Source organism: Podarcis bocagei (genome assembly GCF_964188305.1).
Source record: "Podarcis bocagei genome assembly, chromosome: 12".
In the NCBI taxonomy this organism is placed as follows: domain Eukaryota; kingdom Metazoa; phylum Chordata; class Lepidosauria; order Squamata; family Lacertidae; genus Podarcis; species Podarcis bocagei.
In genome coordinates this window covers 57,387,138-57,404,741 of record NC_138137.1, presented here as the reverse complement: position 1 = coordinate 57,404,741, position 17,604 = coordinate 57,387,138, and the positions used below count along the sequence as shown (strand labels likewise).

At 48.5% G+C, this 17,604-nt stretch overlaps 2 long non-coding RNA genes across 2 annotated transcripts in view; both read left to right on the top strand.

Annotated features, from left to right (window-relative positions):
- LOC308569732 overlaps positions 1–17,604 on the top strand; it is a 317,777-nt gene that overhangs the window by 11,601 nt on the left and 288,572 nt on the right. The window lies entirely within an intron of this gene.
- On the top strand, positions 1,257–6,408 carry LOC308569784. Its single transcript, XR_014000850.1, has 2 exons — positions 1,257–2,073; positions 6,047–6,408. It is a non-coding gene; the product is annotated as an uncharacterized lncRNA (long non-coding RNA).

Below are 17,604 nucleotides of genomic sequence, written 5' to 3'. Positions count from 1 at the left end.
CCCCAGCCACTCTGGGCAGCTCCCAATCAAATGTTAAAAACAGTACAGCATTAAATATTAAAAACTTCCCTAAACAGGGCTGCCTTCAGATGTCTTTTAAAGATAGCATAACTGCTTATTTCCTTCACATCTGAAGGGAGGGCGTTCCACAGGGTGGGTGCCACTACCGAAAAGGCCCTCTGTCTAGGTATCTAGGGTAGGCCTGTCCAGACAAAAAAATGTTTTAAAGAGGCGCTGAAAAGAATCTAGTGAAGGTGCCAGACTGATGTCAATCGGCAGGAAATGTCTGGGTGCGGCCACACTAAGGTAAATATTGATGCTTTACAAATGCAGAATGAATATTAGGCGGCACCCGGGACAATGTGAATTCCACAGTGCCAGGAATCCTGGAGGAAGTTTCCAGGTGAATGAATCATAGAGTGGTACAACTCCACAGGTGAAAAGGAAATCATTGCAGACCCGGAAGGCTCTGCCACACACGGAGAAAGGCCCAGGATCAGGTCCATGGGCCTGATCCTGCAGGCTCCTCTTATGTCAGCCTGCCTTTTGGGTAACCCAGCACTGACTCCAGTCAAGTTGGAAGGGACAAGGTAACTGTTAGGTGGATTTGTAGCTGGTTGGCTGACCGAACCCAAAGAGTTCTCATTTGTGCTTCCTTGTAATCCTGCAAAAAAACCAACCAACCAAGGTCTTTGAATTTTTTAAAAAGGGGCAAATGTTTAATGCATATCTTTTAAGCTTTGTATAGAGATTTTTACATTAGTATAACTGACTCTGTGTATGAAGGCAGCTTCCGATTCTCCTGCGATCCTTCCTGGTCTCTGCAACCAGCAAGGGTGTTGGGCAATTCCCTCGCGGAGTTGTCTCGCTGGATGATTCACCTGGGAATTTCCTCTAAGATTCCTGGCACTGTTGCAAGAGTCACATAATGTTCATTCCGAATTTCTAAGAATCTTTTTGTTTGGCCGCACCCACACTTCAGAACTGCCTGCCTGTTGAAATCAGAAGGGTGTCTTCACTGTTCTCTTTCTGCACCTGTTGTTGCTGTTTAGTCGTTTAGTCGTGCCCGACTCTTCGTGACCCCCTGGACCAGAGCATGCCAGGCACTCCTGTCTTCCACTGCCTCCCGCAGTTTGGTCAAACTCATGCTGGTAGCTTCGAGAACACTGCCCAACCATCTTGTCTTCTGTTGTCCCTTTCTCCTTCTGCCCTCCATCTTTCCCAACATCAGGGTCTTTTCCAGGGAGTCTTCTCTTCTCATGAGGTGGCCAAGGTATTGGAGCCTCAGTTTCAGGATCTGTCCTTCCAGTGAGCACTCAGGGGTGATTTCCTTCAGAATGGAGAGGTTTGATCTTCTTGCAGACTCTCAAGAGTCTCCTCCAGCACCAGAATTCAAAAGCATCAAAAGCACCTGTTAAAAACACTATATTCCAGGGCGAGCCCACAAAGATATGTAGAAGGCTAGTCTGTGTTTTAATCGGTTTTCAGCTTATCGTTGATTTCAACTATTTCTCTGGATGTTTTAAACAGCTGGGTTTTTACTTTATAATATTTTTTTATGCTCATTTTGTAAGCTGCTTTGGGGGTTTACCCCTAAGCAGTATATCAATCCTATGAAATAGATAAAATAAAATTAAATTAAAAAATACTGTATTGTTGAAATGGCGACGAGATCGCACTGGACTATTTATTCTGGATGTTTGTAAGTGATGCCAATAAAGGCTTGAGGATGATGATGATAAAAAACACACATTACATCTGGATTGAGGAAATTGTGGCTTGTTCACATATGCCAGCTATTGTAGAATCATAGAATCGTAGAATTGGAAGGTGTTAAGTTGTGGGTGAACATATCAGGCGACACAGCAATTCTTCAGACAGCTCTTGTTTATTCACAGGCCAGAACAGAACTGAACTGAAGGGTTCAGCCAGCCTGCTTATATAGAGCTCCAGTACAACGCAACAGTAACCACTTTCTGTAACTATCCAATCACTGAACGTCACTCCTTATTCCTTATTTGCATATGTGGACCTGAGTGAAAACTATCTACAGTACCCCCCTGCTGGCCCAGGGTGAGAACTTCAGTGCATAACAGAAGGGACCCGAGGGTCATCTAGTCCAACCCCCTGCAAGATGCGTGCCGATCGCCCTGCAAGCAGCTATCTGGTGTATATCCTGCCTTCTCCCCCTTCCTTCCTCCCTCCACCCCTCTCAAAGAAAGCTGCGCAGGCAGCTATCTGATAGAGGGAGAGAGGGGGAGAAGGCGGGAAATACATCAGATAGCTGCCTGCAAGGCTTTCTCTGATGGGGGAGTTGGAGGGAAGAAGGGGGAATTTCAATGCGGGGGGTTGACAATTTTTTTTTTTTTGCACCGGGTACCACCTCACCTTGCTACGCCACTGCCGGCGGCTCCTGCACCAAGTGATGAATTCCTTGAAGGCTGTATCTTCTGCCCCTGTGCTGGTTCGGGGGGGGGGGTTACTGTGCAGCGTGGTCTGTGTCCAGTCCGAGTCTAAAGCGGGGTCCAAGGCAGGGAGTCGGGCGTGGTCAGGAACTCTGGCAGAAAGCAGGACAGGGTGCCGGCAGGAACAGGTAACCAACGATGTTGCTCCCGCAACCTGGGGCTGGGAGGGCTGGCCTTTATCTGCCCTGAGGCATAGGGCGGCCCCAGTCCACAGGTGACTCGCCTCTCCTGGCCTGGAGGTGAGCACTCCTCCTGCAGGAACCTAGTTCCCTCCGCCTCTCTGCCCTGAGCCTCTGCAGCTCAGGAGAGGCTGGAGGGTTACTGGACCCAGAGGCAACCTCAGCTTCCTCTGATGGGGCGGAGAGTGGAGCACCTGCAGGCAATGGGTCCTCCATCACCTCAGGAGCCAGAGCAGACTCAGCTGGTGCCTGCACCTGAGGACCCAGCACAGGTGAGGACCCTTCAGATTCAAGCCCCTGCCCCAGCTCAGCCGGCCCTGGAGGCAGGGACTCCTGTACAGGCTGGGATTCCTCAGGTTCAGCCTCTAAATCCGATTCCCAGGCCATCACAGCCCCTGTGGATTAGGAGAGCTACATTCGGACCCCAAAACTTCCTGAGATAGGGTTGTGGCCGCCAAGACCATATAACACCTCAAAGAAAGCTGCGCAGGCAGCTATCTGATGGAGGGAGAGAGGGGGAGAAGGCGGGAAATACATCAGATAGCTGCCTGCAAGGCTTCCTCTGATGGGGGAGTTGGAGGGAGGAAGGGGGAATTTCAATGGGGGTGTGTGACAATTTTTAAAAAAATTTTTTTGCACCGGGTACCACCTCACCTTGCTACGCCACTGCTGGTGGCTCCTGTACCAAGTGATGAATTCCTTGAAGGCTGTATCTTCTGCCGCTGTGGATTCTGCTGCCTGAGGCAGTTACCTCGCCTTGCCTCATGTGTGGACTGGCCCAAGTCCCCGTGATGCAGGAATCGCAGCTAAAGAATCCCCGGCCGTCTCATAGGTCATGTCAATTTTTTCAGCCTTTAGCTTCCCAAAACGAGAGGTGCCAAAAAGTTCTATCCCGGCTTGGGAATACAAAAGGTATTTTGGTGAAGGGAACGTGATTTGGTCTTGCTGGGCAAGCACAATGTGTGTAAACCGGAACAGAAATCACTAAACATAATTGCCAAGGGTTTGCAATCATATCGATTGCCGCTATTATTGGTTTTTTAAAAATATTTTTTATTAAGTTTCCATATTTATTTACATCTCATTACACGGATCTATAACTTAAAGCATTGCTCAAAAGAGCATTGACTTCCTTCCCTCCTTCTTTCTGACTTCCAAACATCTTTTACTAAATTCTCGCATTTCTACAACCACTTTTTTACCTTAAAACTTCTGCTTTTTTATAATAATTGCCTCCTTATACATAAACCAGTTCCTTATTTTCACATTACAAAGCGTTTCAGTTCAAACCTACAAACATTTTCAAATGTTTACCATTTTCTTTCATAAAGAATATAAATTTGCTCCAGTCCTTTTGAAACAGTTCATCTTGCCGATTCCAGATAATGATTTGGTCTTGCTGGGCAAGCGCAATGTGTGTAAACCTGAACAGAAATCACTAAACGTGATTGCCAAGTACTTGCAATTATATTATTATTATTTATTGCCGCTATTATTGTTTAGCACTGCCTGCCTGACATTTCAAGAAGGCAACATTAAAGTTCTTTGGTTTTCTGAAAGCAGTTAATATGCTTCTCCATCAAATTTAGAAGGCAGGAGCGTCTCCACCCCCATCGTTCTGCCCGGACACTGAGGTCCAGCTCCGAGGGCCTTCTAGCATTTACCTCCCTGCGAGAAGTGAGGTTACAGGGAACCAGGCAGAGGGCCTTCTCGGTGGTGGCGCCCGCCCTGTGGAACGCCCTCCCACCAGATGTCAAAGAAATAAACAACTACAGTGGTACCTCGGGTTAAGTACCGTATTTTTTGCTCTATAAGACTCACTTTTTCCCTCCTAAAAAGTAAGGGGAAATGTGTGTGCATCTTATGGGGCGAATGCAGGCTGCGCAGCTATCCCAGAAGCCAGAACAGCAAGAGGGATTGCTGCTTTCACTGCACAGCGATCCCTCTTGCTGTTCTGGCTTCTGAGATTCAGAATATTTTTTGTCTTGTTTTCCTCCTCCAAAAACTAGGTGCATCTAGTTTACCACTTTAGCTAATGGGGCCTCCTGCTGCCGCGGCGCCGCCGGAGCCCGATTTCTGTTCTTATCCTGAAGCAAAGTTCTTAACCTGAAGCACTATTTCTGGGTTAGTGGAGTCTGTAACCTGAAGTGTATGTAACCTGAAGCATATGTAACCCGAGGTACCACTGTATCTGACTTTTAGAAGACATCTGAAGGCAGCCCTGTTTAGGGAAGCTTTTAATATTTGATGAATTGTTGTATTTTAATATTTTGCTAGAAGCCCAGCCAGATGGGTGTGGAATAAATAAATTGAGGATGATGCCAAGCTAAATGTTGCCCAGTCACAAAAATAAGAATAGACTTGAATTCCTCATACCCAAAAACCTCCCACACTTTGAAGGCCACTCAGTGAAGAAATTTGCAAAGATTCACCCCCCTAAAATGATGGCTAAAATAGCCACCCAGCGTCTGGTTAAAAACCACCCGTGGAGGAGAGCGTGCCAACTTGAATGGATCCTTCAATGAACCTGTCGCTGGCCCTGCTTAGGGGGCTCAGACCCCACACCCGTTGCTGGTCACACTGTTTTCACCCCATCCTGGGAGTGCGCAGCCTGGGAGTCATTCTGGACTCACAGCTGTCCATGAAGGCACAGGTCAATTCTGTGTCCAGGGCAGCTGTCTACCAGCTCCATCTGGTACGCAGGATGAGACCCTCCCTGCCCGCAGACTGTCTCGCCAGAGGTGCATGCTCTGATTATCTCCCGCTTGGACTACTGCAATGCGCTCTACGTGGGGCTACCTTTGAAGGTGACTCGGAAACTGCAATTAATCCAGAATGCAGCAGCTAGACTGGTGACTGGGAGCAGCCCCTAAGACCACATAACACCAGTCCTGAAAGACCTACATTGGCTCCCAGTACATTTCCAAGCACAATTCAAAGTGTTGGTGCTGACCTTTAAAGCCCTAAATGGCCTCAAAGGCCCAGTATACCTGAAGGAGCGTCTCCACCCCCATCGTTCAGCCCGGACACTGAGATCCAGCGCCGTGGGCCTTCTGGTGGTTCCCTCCCTGTGAGAAGTGAGGTTACAGGGAACCAGGCACAGGGCCTTCTCAGTAGTGGCGCCCTGTGGAACGCCCTCCCTTCAGATGTCAAGGAAAGAAGCACCTATCTTCTCTTTAAAAGACATCTGAAGGCAGCCCAGTTCAGGGAAGTTTTTAATATTTAATGCTGTATTGTTTTTAACACTCGACTGGGAGCCGCCCAGAGTGGCTGGGGAAACTCAGCCAGATGGGCGAGGTATATATAATAAATTATTATTATTATTATTATTATTATTATTATTATTATTATTATTATTATTATTATTATCCTCATTGCCAACCTTGGCTCTTTCTGTTGCAGGCAAGGAGCATCTGTTCCGAGTGCGTATGCGTCAATGGCACATGGGTTCTGACCTGGAGGCCTGGATGCGGCAGTACTATAGCAGGAGGTATCCCTGTACATGACGCATGGAAAGGAGGTATCCCTAAACATGAGGCACGGAAAGGTCGCTGCAAGAACACTCCCTGTTAGCAACATACCCTTGGCAGACCCTCTTCTCTCTGCCCCCCTCCAGTCTCCAAAGAAGCACAGACTAGTCCAGGAGATGCAACCGAGGATATTCCACCCAGATGCAAAGTCTCAACGAGCGAAGAGTCAGCTCTTGCAGAGGTTCCTTGTGGTGCTTCCAGCTCTTATGTCTCAATAAAGCATTTGCAAAAGTCGGTGGCCTTGTTTTGTCTGAAAATAAATTTAAAAACACCCTCGTAAGCGGGGCAGCTTAAAAACAGCTCGCAAGGATGAAGGCATAAAGCAGCCGTATTCTTATAGCTGGGAAGTGGAAGGGGCAGGCGGAATATAAATTGGAAGAATTGCATAAAGAGGTGTGGGATATAGCTATTAAAGATAAATTAATATGTGCCATAGGGACGCGGGTGGTGCTGTGGGTTAAACCACAGAGCCTAGGGCTTGCCGACCGGAAGGTCGGCGGTTCGAATCCCCGCGATAGTCCCTGCTCCTGCCAACCTAGCAGTTCAAAAGCATGTCAAAGTGCAAGTAGATAAATAGGTACCACTCCGGCGGGAAGGTAAACGGTGTTTCCGTGCGCTGTTCTGGTTCGCCAGAAGCGGCTTAGTCCTGCTGGCCACATGACCCGGAAGCTGTACAATGGCTCCCTCGGCCAGTAAAGCGAGATGAGCGCCGCAACCCCAGAGTCAGTCAAGACTGGACCTAATGGTCAGGGGTCCCTTTACCTTTACTTAACATGTGCCATTAAGTAGTGGCAGAGCATATTTCCGCGCTGCCCAGGGCGGGCATGCTCCTGAGGGGAAGTTCCAGCCAAGCAATTTGGAGCAAAACAGCAGTCAGTAGACCATGATCTTTATTGTTGCGCAACAGGTCCCCACAGGAGTAAGATAAGGTTACCAGATTTTTTTTCAATGAATCCGGGGACACTTTTCAACTTCAATGGATTTTGTATGGGGACTGATTCGTAAATCAGGGAAACATCTGGTAATCTTAGAGTAAGAACCCCGAACACTGGGCGACACCCTGTTTTAAAACCTCCCTCTTTCCCCCAGAATACAATTCGAGCAGCATCATTGATACATCAGCACTACATCACTAAAAAAAGGTAAGGGACCCCTGACCGTTAGGTCCAGTCGTGGCCGACTCTGGGGTTGCGGCGCTCATCTCGCTTTATTGGCCGAGGGAGCCGGCGTACAGCTTCTGGGTCATGTGGCCAGCATGACTAAGCCGCTTCTGGCGAACCAGAGCAGCACACGGAAACACCGTTTACCTTCCCGCCAGAGTGGTACCTATTTATCTACTTGCACTTTGACGTGCTTTCGAACTGCTAGGTTGGCAGGAGCAGGGACTGAGTAACGGGAGCTCACCCCGTCGCGGGGATTCGAACCACCGACCTTCTGATCGGCAAGTCCTAGGCTTTGTGGTTTAGACCACAGCACCACCTGCGTGGCTTGTCACTAGCATGTCACAAATGGGGAGGGGTATACAAGGGTTACACAAGTTCAACATTAGGTCACTTTATCAAACACCTTTCCCAACACCTCTTAAGGACCCATCACTGAAAGAATAATAAAACTCTTGACATCTCCTTGCCCTCGGGACTTGTCTGGAGATGGGCTTTCAGAACAACTGCCTCTGCGGATGTCTAGTGTTGCCCCCCTGGTCACTTCCTGGGTGGGGGGCCTTGTATGTGTTCTCACGCTTGGGGAATTATGGCGGGATGCCCTGTTCCTGCTGCCTACGTGATTTCCTGCTTCTTGGTTCACGGAGATAGGTGGAGCCCAAATTCACCTTTCTTTAAGGGTTAAAATGGCATTGGAATTGTTGGGATACTGCCAGGGAGATAAAGTCCATCATGGCCCCAAGCCGTCTGCCGGATGATCCATCGATCTCCCATAGGCACGCAGTATCAGCAATTTGCGACATGAGTTTCCTGAAATAGCTTGCCACATTCCGGAGCTCATGCACACTCTATCAGCAGATAATTCACAGCAAAAGTCGCACTCAGGAGAGCATTATTTACAAGTTTTATTCAGCGTTGATCAGAACAAAGAAAACCATGACTGCCTGTGTCAGTGTCTCCAGACAGAGAGAGAAACGAAAGCAATAGAAACATAAACATCCTGTGAACAGGAAATACGCAGACTCTGTGGCTCACAGCCTGCTCCCTTTTAAGGGGGAATGGAAATATCCTAATAGGAATGAGGAGATTCGGTTAAAGTTTGGATTTTGCACGGATTTATAAAGCTAGGTATCTTCCCTGAGCTGTCAAGTCGAAAGGATACATTCAGGCATAATATTTAATAATAATAACTAATAAATTTTTATTTATACCCCGCCCTTCCTTGTTTAAAAACCGGGCTCAGGGTGGCTAACAGCAAATATAAAACACTGATTAAAATGCGACTTAAAAACAGCATAAAACAGCATCATCAATATCAATAAAATTCAAAAATTCAGGGGTCATTTGGGGAAACAAGCAAGCAAGCAAACAAACAAACCCAGTCAGTAGACCTCAAATGATCACCAGGGCTAACTGGCCAAGCTGGTCCTACTAAGGCCAGCAAGAAGACCATGGAAGAATTTAAATGTGGGTCCCAGAAAGGGTTTCTTCATAGAAGAGGAAAGGGAAAAGGGAATAGAGGATCAGGCTAATTCAAACTGAAGGCCAGGCAGAATAGCTCTGTCTTACAGGCCCTGCGGAAGGAGATCAAGTCCTGCAGGGACCCTAGTCTAGTGGGACAGAGCATTCCACCAGGTCAGAGCCACCACTGAGAAGGCCCTGGCCCTGGTGGAGGATAATCTGGCTTCCTTAGGGCCTGGGACCTTCAAGCCATTATTATCCATGGACCTTTTATAACATTGTAACTTTAAAGATGTGCCCCCCCTGTCATTTCCGTAACAAACTAGTACCATGCCTCTTCTCCTAGATTCTTACCCAACTTAGTCCTTGAATTTAGTTCCCCTTTCCAGCACAAGCGGTCGCTTTGGAAACTTCCTTCCCGCTTGCAGAACGCATTCCCCTCCAAATCTCTCCTTCTGGGGGCTCATTCTGTCCCCGTACCTCCTCCGCCATCAACAGGAGCTTCTCCCCTCCCCAAATCTGGACGCGAAGAGTCGTGCGGGGCCTCGGAGCACCTCGAGGGTGATGCGGTGCGTCTGGCTGCTGTTGGGGCTAGTGGTGGGCTTGGTGCTGAGAGGGGCTGCCGCCCCACCAGAAGACGCAAATTCAAGAGTGGCAATTTTGGTGGAAGGCGATGAAGGCCCGAAGGATGCAGCCAAGCAGGAGATACAGGTGAGGATGGAGAGCTGGTGGGGGCACACGAATGATTTGGTCCTTTATATCCTTTACAACCCGCCATGCGGGTGGTGCTGTGGGTTAAACCACAGAGCCTAGGACTTGCCGATCAGAAGGTCAGTGGTTCGAATCCCCGTGACGGGGTGAGCTCCCATTGCTCAGTCCCCGCTCCTGCCAACCTAGCAGTTCGAAAGCACGTCAGAGTGCAAGTAGATAAATAGGTACCGCTCCGGCGGGAAAGTAAAGGGCATTTCCGTGCACTGCTCTGGTTCGCCAGAAGTGGCTTAGTCATGCTGGCCGCATGACCCGGAAGCTGTACGCCGGCTCCCTCGGCCAGTAAAGCGAGATGAGAGCCGCAACCCCAGAGTCGGTCACGACTGAACCTAATGGCCAGGGGTCCCTTTACCTTTATCCTACCCTTGCAATAGAAATTTGGGCACAGCTTGGGGGCTTAAAGGCTGCCTAGGCAGCTGTTTCGCCTTAGGCTCTGGTTATCTCCCGCTTGGACAACTGCAATGTGCTCTATGTGGGGCTACCTTTGAAGGTGACCCGGAAACTACAACTAATCCAGAATGTGGCAGCTAGACTGGTGACTGGGAGCGACCGCCAAGACCATATAACACCCGTCTTGAAAGATCTACATTGGCTCCCAGTACGTTTCCGAGCACAATTCAAAGTGTTGGTGCTGACCTTGAAAGCCCTAAATGGCATCGGCCCAGTATACCTGAAGGAGCGTCTCCACTCCCATCGTTCTGCCAGGACACCGAGGTCCAGCTCCGAGGGTCTTTTGGCGGTTCCCTCCCTGCGAGAAGCCAAGTTACAGGGAACCAGGCAGAGGGCCTTCTCGGTGGTGGCGCCCGCCCTGTGGAACACCCTCCCATCAGATGTCAAAGAGAAAAACAACTACCAGACTTTTAGAAGACATCTGAAGGCAGCCCTCTTTAGGGAAGCTTTCAATGTTTAACAGACCACTGTATTTTAATACTTTGTTGGAAGCTGCCCAGGGTGCCTGGGGAGACCCAGCCAGATGGGCGGGGTATAAATAATAAATAATAAATTATTATTATTATTATTAGTCCAAGGGGTGTGTGTCCTGCCAGAGTCTCAATGAGCCCCACCTAGCTGCTGTTTTCTATACAGTGGTGCCTCCCAAGACGAAAAGAATCCGTTCTGTGATTCTCTTTGTCTAGCGTTTTTTTCGTCTTGCAAAGCAAGCCCATTGACGGATTAGAGGATTAGCGCTATTAGCAGCTTTTAGCAGCTTATCTGCTGATCGGATCAGCTGATAAGCGGCTTAGTAGCTTAGAAAAAGGGGTGGGGGAGGGGAAAAAAACCAGCAGGAACTCGCAAGACATTGTCGTCTTGCAAAGCAAGCCCATAGGAGATTCGTTTTGCGAAGCACCTCCAAAACGGACAACGCTTTCGTCTAGCGAGTTTTCCGTCTTGCGAGGCATTCGTCTTGCGGGGCACCACTGTACTAGAGGCAGCTTCCGAACTCAGTTCAGGGCTAGACCCATGTTCAGCGCACAGCAGTATCCTAACAAGGCAGTCTGGTTTAGAATCGGACTTTTCCTTCTCAGAGATGGGCTACCTGCCCAGGTGGATGAGCCCCATCTGCCTCTCACTTCACTCTACCACATTCTTCTTTCCTTCTTTTATTTTCATTTTTTATTTATATTTCCAAATTTATACAATTCGTTATTTTAACTTTTTATTTTATTTTAAAAAGATTCTTTATTACAAAACTATTTACATAGAAAGTGAAAAAAACAACCCACGAAAGACAACATAAGCAGACCATAGACACTGACTAACCACACCTCATTTGACCTTACATACCCTTTAACTTCCGATTCACCTCACTGTGATTTTTATACCTTACTAGTCTATACATACTTCATATTTATTATTCTTTTCAGTTAATTACCACGAAAAAATTTTTACTTCATAATTTCCTCAAACTTCAAGATTCAATCCAAATCTGCCAGGAGATTTGTGTCATTACAGTGCTTTTTAAGATATTCTTTGAACATTCTCCAATCTTTACTAAATTTCTGGTTAGAATTGCCTCTTATTCTCCCAGTCATCCTTGCAAGTTCTGAATATCCTATCCTCTTTGCCTGCCAATCAGTTTTTCTGCAGATTACATCACCTTTCCAATTTTTTGCTATTAAAATCCTCACCGCTCTTCCTGTTGCAGGCAAGGTGGAGCTGTTCCCAGTGCGTATGCGTCAATGGCAGATGGGTTCTGAGGTGGAGGCCTGGGTGCGGGAGTGCAATAGCAAGTATCCCTCATCGTCACCGACGGAAACGTCGCTGCAAGAAATCTCGCTGTTAGCAACGTAGCCTCAGCCAACCTCTTCTCTCTGTCCTTCTCCAGTCTCCAAAGAATCACGGACTGGTCCAGGAGATACAACCGAGGCTATTCCATCCTGATGTAAAGTCTCAACGAGCGAAGAATCATAGAATCATAGAGTTGGAAGAGACCACAAGGGCCATCGAGTCCAACCCCCTGCCAAGCAGGAAACACCATCAGAGCACTCCTGACATATGGTTGTCAAGCCTCTGCTTAAAGACTTCCAAAGGAGGAGACTCCACCACACTCCTTGGCAGCAAATTCCACTGTCGAACAGCTCTTACTGTCAGGAAGTTCTTCCTAATGTTTAGGTGGAATCTTCTTTCTTGTAGTTTGGATCCATTGCTCCGTGTCCGCTTCTCTGGAGCAGCAGAAAACAACCTTTCTCCCTCCTCTATGTGACATCCTTTTATATATTTGAACATGGCTATCATATCACCCCTTAACCTCCTCTTCTCCAGGCTAAAGAGTCGGCCCTTCGAGAGTTTCCACACATCTCTTCCAGCTCTTATGTCTCAATAAAGCTTTTGCAAAAGTCGGTGGCCTTATTTTGTCCAAAAAGAAATTTTAAAACACCCTCGTAAACTGGGCGGTTTAAAAACAGCCCGCAAGGATGAAGGCAGAAAGCAGCAGTACAGTGGTACCTCGGGATGCGAACGTGATCCGTTCCGGAGCCCCGTTCGCATCCAGAAGCAAACGTAACTAGCGACGGCACGCCTGCGCATGCGTGTGTCGCTTTTCGCCGCTTCTGCGCATGCGTGTGACGTCATTTTGAGCGTCTGCGCATGCGCGAGCGGCAAAACCCGGAAGTAATGCGCTTCGTTACTTCCCGGTTGCCGTGGAGTGCAACTCGAAAATGCTCAACATGAAGCATATTCAACCCGAAGTATGACTGTATTATTATAGCCAGGAAGTGGACGGGGCAAGCAGAATATAAAATGGAAGAATGGCATGAAGAGGTGTGGGATATAGCTATTAATGATAAATGAGCATGTGCCATTAAGGTAAGACGGGGAATAAGCAGGAGAAATTATTCTGAGGCTATATTGATTAATTTATGATTATTAAGGTAAAGGTAAAGGGACCCCTGACCATTAGGTCCAGTCGTGACCGACTCTGGGGTTGCGGCGCTCATCTCACATTATTGGCTGAGGGAGCTGGCATACAGCTTCTGGGTCATGTGGCCAGCAGGACTAAGCCGCTTCTGGCGAACCAGAGCAGCGCACGGAAACGCCGTTTACCTTCCCGCCGGAGCAGTACCTATTTATCTACTTGCACTTTGACGTGCTTTCGAACTGCTAGGTTGGCAGGAGCAGGGACCGAGCAACGGGAGCTCACACTGTCACGGGGATTTGAAGCGCCAACCTTCTGATTGGCAAGTCCTAGGCTCTGTGGTTTAACCCACAGCGCCACCCATGTCCCATCTATTTATGATTATTACTTTGTAATAATAATAATAATAATAATAATAATAATAATAATAATAATAATAATAATATAATTACATTGAAAAAGAAAGGAAAGAAAGCAGCAGTAAAAGATGGAGAACACTGAAGTGTAAGTGCAAAATAATATCTTCCATAAAGTAAAATAAATTAAAATGGGAACTGGGGGTGGGGTGGGGGCACACAGAGAGGAATAATAGATTCATAGAATGGGAGAGTTGGAAGGGACCCCAAGGGCATCTAGTCTAACCCCCTGCGTTGCAGGACTCAAACCTGGGTGGGCTCAAACCGCCAACTGTCTGGTTAACAGCCAAACACACTGACTCACCAGAGAGGGAACCCCTAGTTCTGAAATCTCATGTAGCCACTTCAGATCGAGATATACCCTTCAAAATCATTTTTGCTTGTGAATCCTTCTTTTTTACAAGAGGAGGAGGAGGAACTGAACTTTGCCAACCGATCTGAGGCCTTAACAGTGTGATCATTGCTGTTACCAAGATATGTCTAAAAGGTATGAATTGACTGCCTCCCTGGTCTCTTACTGGCTGGGGTGAGAGTGTAGCAAGGCAACCTTTGAAATTGAAATACTTTATTGTCACTTGTACAACTTGTATGCAGTGAGATTACACGAACACCCCCCACTCAGCTCTCTTAGTCTTAATTCCCCTCGTTCACTGACAACACACCCACCAAACCCGAAAGTCAGTTGCCCTGTTGTTATCTTTTCCTTCAGCAGCCTAATAGCCCACGGATAGAAGCTGTTCTTTACCCTGTTGGTGCGACTAATCCGGCTTCTATATCTTCTGCCCGAGGGCAGGAGATCAAGAAAGTGCCGGCCAGGGTGTGAATCATCCCTGAGAATTTTCCTCACTCTCCTGAGGCAACGTTATTCCACTATTTCATCCAGCAGATTCACGGGACAGCCCATAATATCTTGTGCTGTATTTACCACCCTCTGTAGGCACTTCATATAAGTTGGTGTCCAACCAGCGTCTCACACCGTGATGCAGTGTGAAAGGACACTTTCTATTGTGGACCGGTAGAAGGAGATCATCAGATGTTGATTGACATCGTTCTTTCGCAATACTCTGAGGAGATGGAGTCTCTGTTGGGCTTCCTTAACCACCTGGGTTGTATTGATTTTCCAAGTAAGGTCTTCACTGAGATAAACTCCTAGGAATTTAAAGGAAGAGACTCTCCCCACACAGCCCTCCCCAGTGTACAGCGGGGCTAGTTCTCCTCTCTTCCTCCGAAAGTCCAACACCATCTCCTTTGTCTTGCTGATATTAAGGCGCAAGTTGTTCCCTAGGCACCATGTAGATATGCCCAGGGAATTTGAGGTCACCATTTTGCCAGAGCTAAGCTGGTCTTGGTCTGGTCAGTCGCTGGACGGATGAAGACTTGGCAACCCCATGCAGACCATCCTGGAAGTAGTTCTATCCTGGAAGTACAGTGGTACCTCAGGTTAAGTACTTAATTCGTTCCGGAGGTCCGTACTTAACCTGAAACTGTTCTTAACCTGAAGCACCAATTTAGCTAATGGGGCCTCCTGCTGCTGCTGCGCCGCCAGAGCACGCTTTCTGTTCTCATCCTGAAACAAAGCTCTTAACCTGAAGCACTATTTCAGGGTTAGCGGAGTCTGTAACCTGAAGCGTATGTAACCTGAAGCGTATGTAACCTGAGGTACCACTGTAGAAGGGGCCAATGGAAATGTCAGAAAACACACACACACACACACACTGAAAAGTACGTTCATCATTTCATTCATTTTCACTCTTTCGTTTTATTTGCATGCCAAGTTTCCACCCCCAAAAAATTATGCTCAAAGCAGCTTACCAGCAAAGCTGGTAGAGTATGCATTTGAAAGAGACGCTGCAAAACCATTTCACAATAACATAGCAAAACAATAGCAAATATAGTAACATACAACCCCCCTCCCCCCATATTTTGATACTATAAATATAACCTTTAAAGTCCTAAAAGGCTTTGGCCCTGTATACCTGAAGGAGCATCTCCACCCTCATCGTTCACTGAGGTCCAGCACTGAGGGCCTTCTGGTGGTTCCCTCATTGCGAGAAGTGAGGTTACAGGGAACCAGGCAGAGGGCCTTCTCAGTGGTGGCGCCCGCCCTGTGGAACGCCCTCCTATCAGATGTCAAGGAAATAAACAATACTCTGACTCTTAGAAGACTCTGTCTTGTCAGGATTCAACCTCAATCTGTTAGCCGCCATCCATCCTCCAACCGCCTCCAGACACTCACACAGGACCTTCACTGGTTCTGATTTGAAGGAGAGGTAGAGCTGGGTATCATCTGCATTACTGACGCGGCAGCTAAAAAAGCTAATGCAATTCTGGGCTGCATCAATAGGAGTATAGCATCTAGATCAAGGGAAGTAATAGTGCCACTGTATTCTGCTCTGGTCAGACCTCACCTGGAGTACTGTGTCCAGTTCTGGGCAGCACAGTTCAAGAAGGACACTGACAAACTGGAACGTGTCCAGAGGAGGGCAACCAAAATGGAGGTTAGTATGAGGCTTGGGATTGCGACCGTGGAGGGGCGAGGGAGGTATGGCGGTGGGGGCAGATGTTATAGGCGAAGGGGATCGAGATATGGATATGCTCGTACCCCTTCCAATCTGCGCCCCATCCCGAGAGACGAGGGTAGGGTGAGCAAGGATTACTCACCTCCTTCACTGGTGTTGTGCAATGCCAGGTCTATAGGCAACAAAACTGCTACCCTGCGAGATTTCTTTATCTCGCAGGTAGTTGACCTGGCTTGTGTGACGGAGACCTGGGTGCGCGAAGGGGTAACTGTTACCTTACGAGAGATGGCGCCCCCGGGTTTCTCCGTCCTCCACCAGTCACGGACTGTGGGCCGGGGGGGAGGGGTGGCAGTATTAATCCGGGAAGATTGTTCTTTCAGGGCTCTACCATCGCCATCGATCCCCGGCATTGAATGTGTTGGCCTAGTGTGGGGCTCCGAGGAGAGCTTGGCTGTCTGGCTGGTGTACCGGCCACCTAGCGCACCAGCAGCCACCCTGTCAGGCCTGCTGGAGGCGGTGGCCGGCTGGGCCTTGGAGTTCCCTAACCTATTGGTATTGGGAGACTTCAACTTCCACGCTGATGCCACTCCCTCCTCACAGGCTCTGGACCTGGTGTCTTCCATGGCGACACTAGGGCTCTCCCAGTTTGTTTCGGGCCCCACACATCAAGCAGGCCACACGCTGGATTTGATCTTTGGCGCCGGTATAGATGTGATCATGTCTCCTTCGATGAAGGTGCCATGGTCTGATCACTACGCTCTGAAAGCCAGGATTGACTTTCCACCCCCACCCTGCTTAGGTGGCGAGCCGATTTGGGCTCGCCCGCGGAGGCTGATGGACCCGGATAGATTCCGTCAAGCCTTGCGGGACCATGCTCCCCCTGGCGACTCATTGACTGAGCTTGTTGAGGGCTGGAATACCCAGCTCCTGGCAGCCATCGATGAGATCGCACCTAAGCGCCCTCTGCGACCCCGCAGAAACCGGGCTCCCTGGTTTACCGAGGAGCTTCGGAAAATGAAGCGGGACCTCAGACGGCTAGAGCGAGTATGGCGGGGTGCCCGTGACGGAGCCTCAAGAACATCTTATAGGGTTTTTATGAAAACCTATGAGATGGCAGTGAAGGCTGCTAAGAAGTCTTACTTCTCGGCCTCCATTGCATCCGCTAGCTCTCGCCCGGCGCAATTATTTAGTATAATTCGGTCTTTAACGTCCCTTGAAGGACAGCCAAATTTAAATAACAATCTGACACACAGCTGTGAGGCATTTGCAAGCTTTTTTGTGGAGAAGGTCCTGTCGCTCCGCCATGACCTCCCTGCCAATTTGGATACAATAAAGGAACTGGAGGCCCCTCGACTGTCCTCGGGTCCAGTATTGGACCACTTTGACCGGATATCTCCAGCCGATGTGGACAGATTCCTCCAAGCTGGAAAGCCCACCACCTGTCCTCTTGACCCGTGCCCGTCATGGCTGATTAGAGCGTGTCCAGACGAGGTGCGGGGCCCCCTGGGGGATATCATCAATTTGTCCCTTGGCACCGGGATATTCCCAGGGGAACTGAAGGAGGCGGTGGTGCGTCCGCTCTTAAAGAAAACATCATTAGATCCCTCAGATCTATCCAATTACCGCCCGGTCTCGAATCTTCCATTCCTGGGTAAGGTGATTGAGAGAGCGGTTGCTGAACAGCTTGGTAGGTTTCTGGATGAAACATCTGCTCTGGACCCATTCCAGTCCGGCTTCCGTGCTGGTCATGG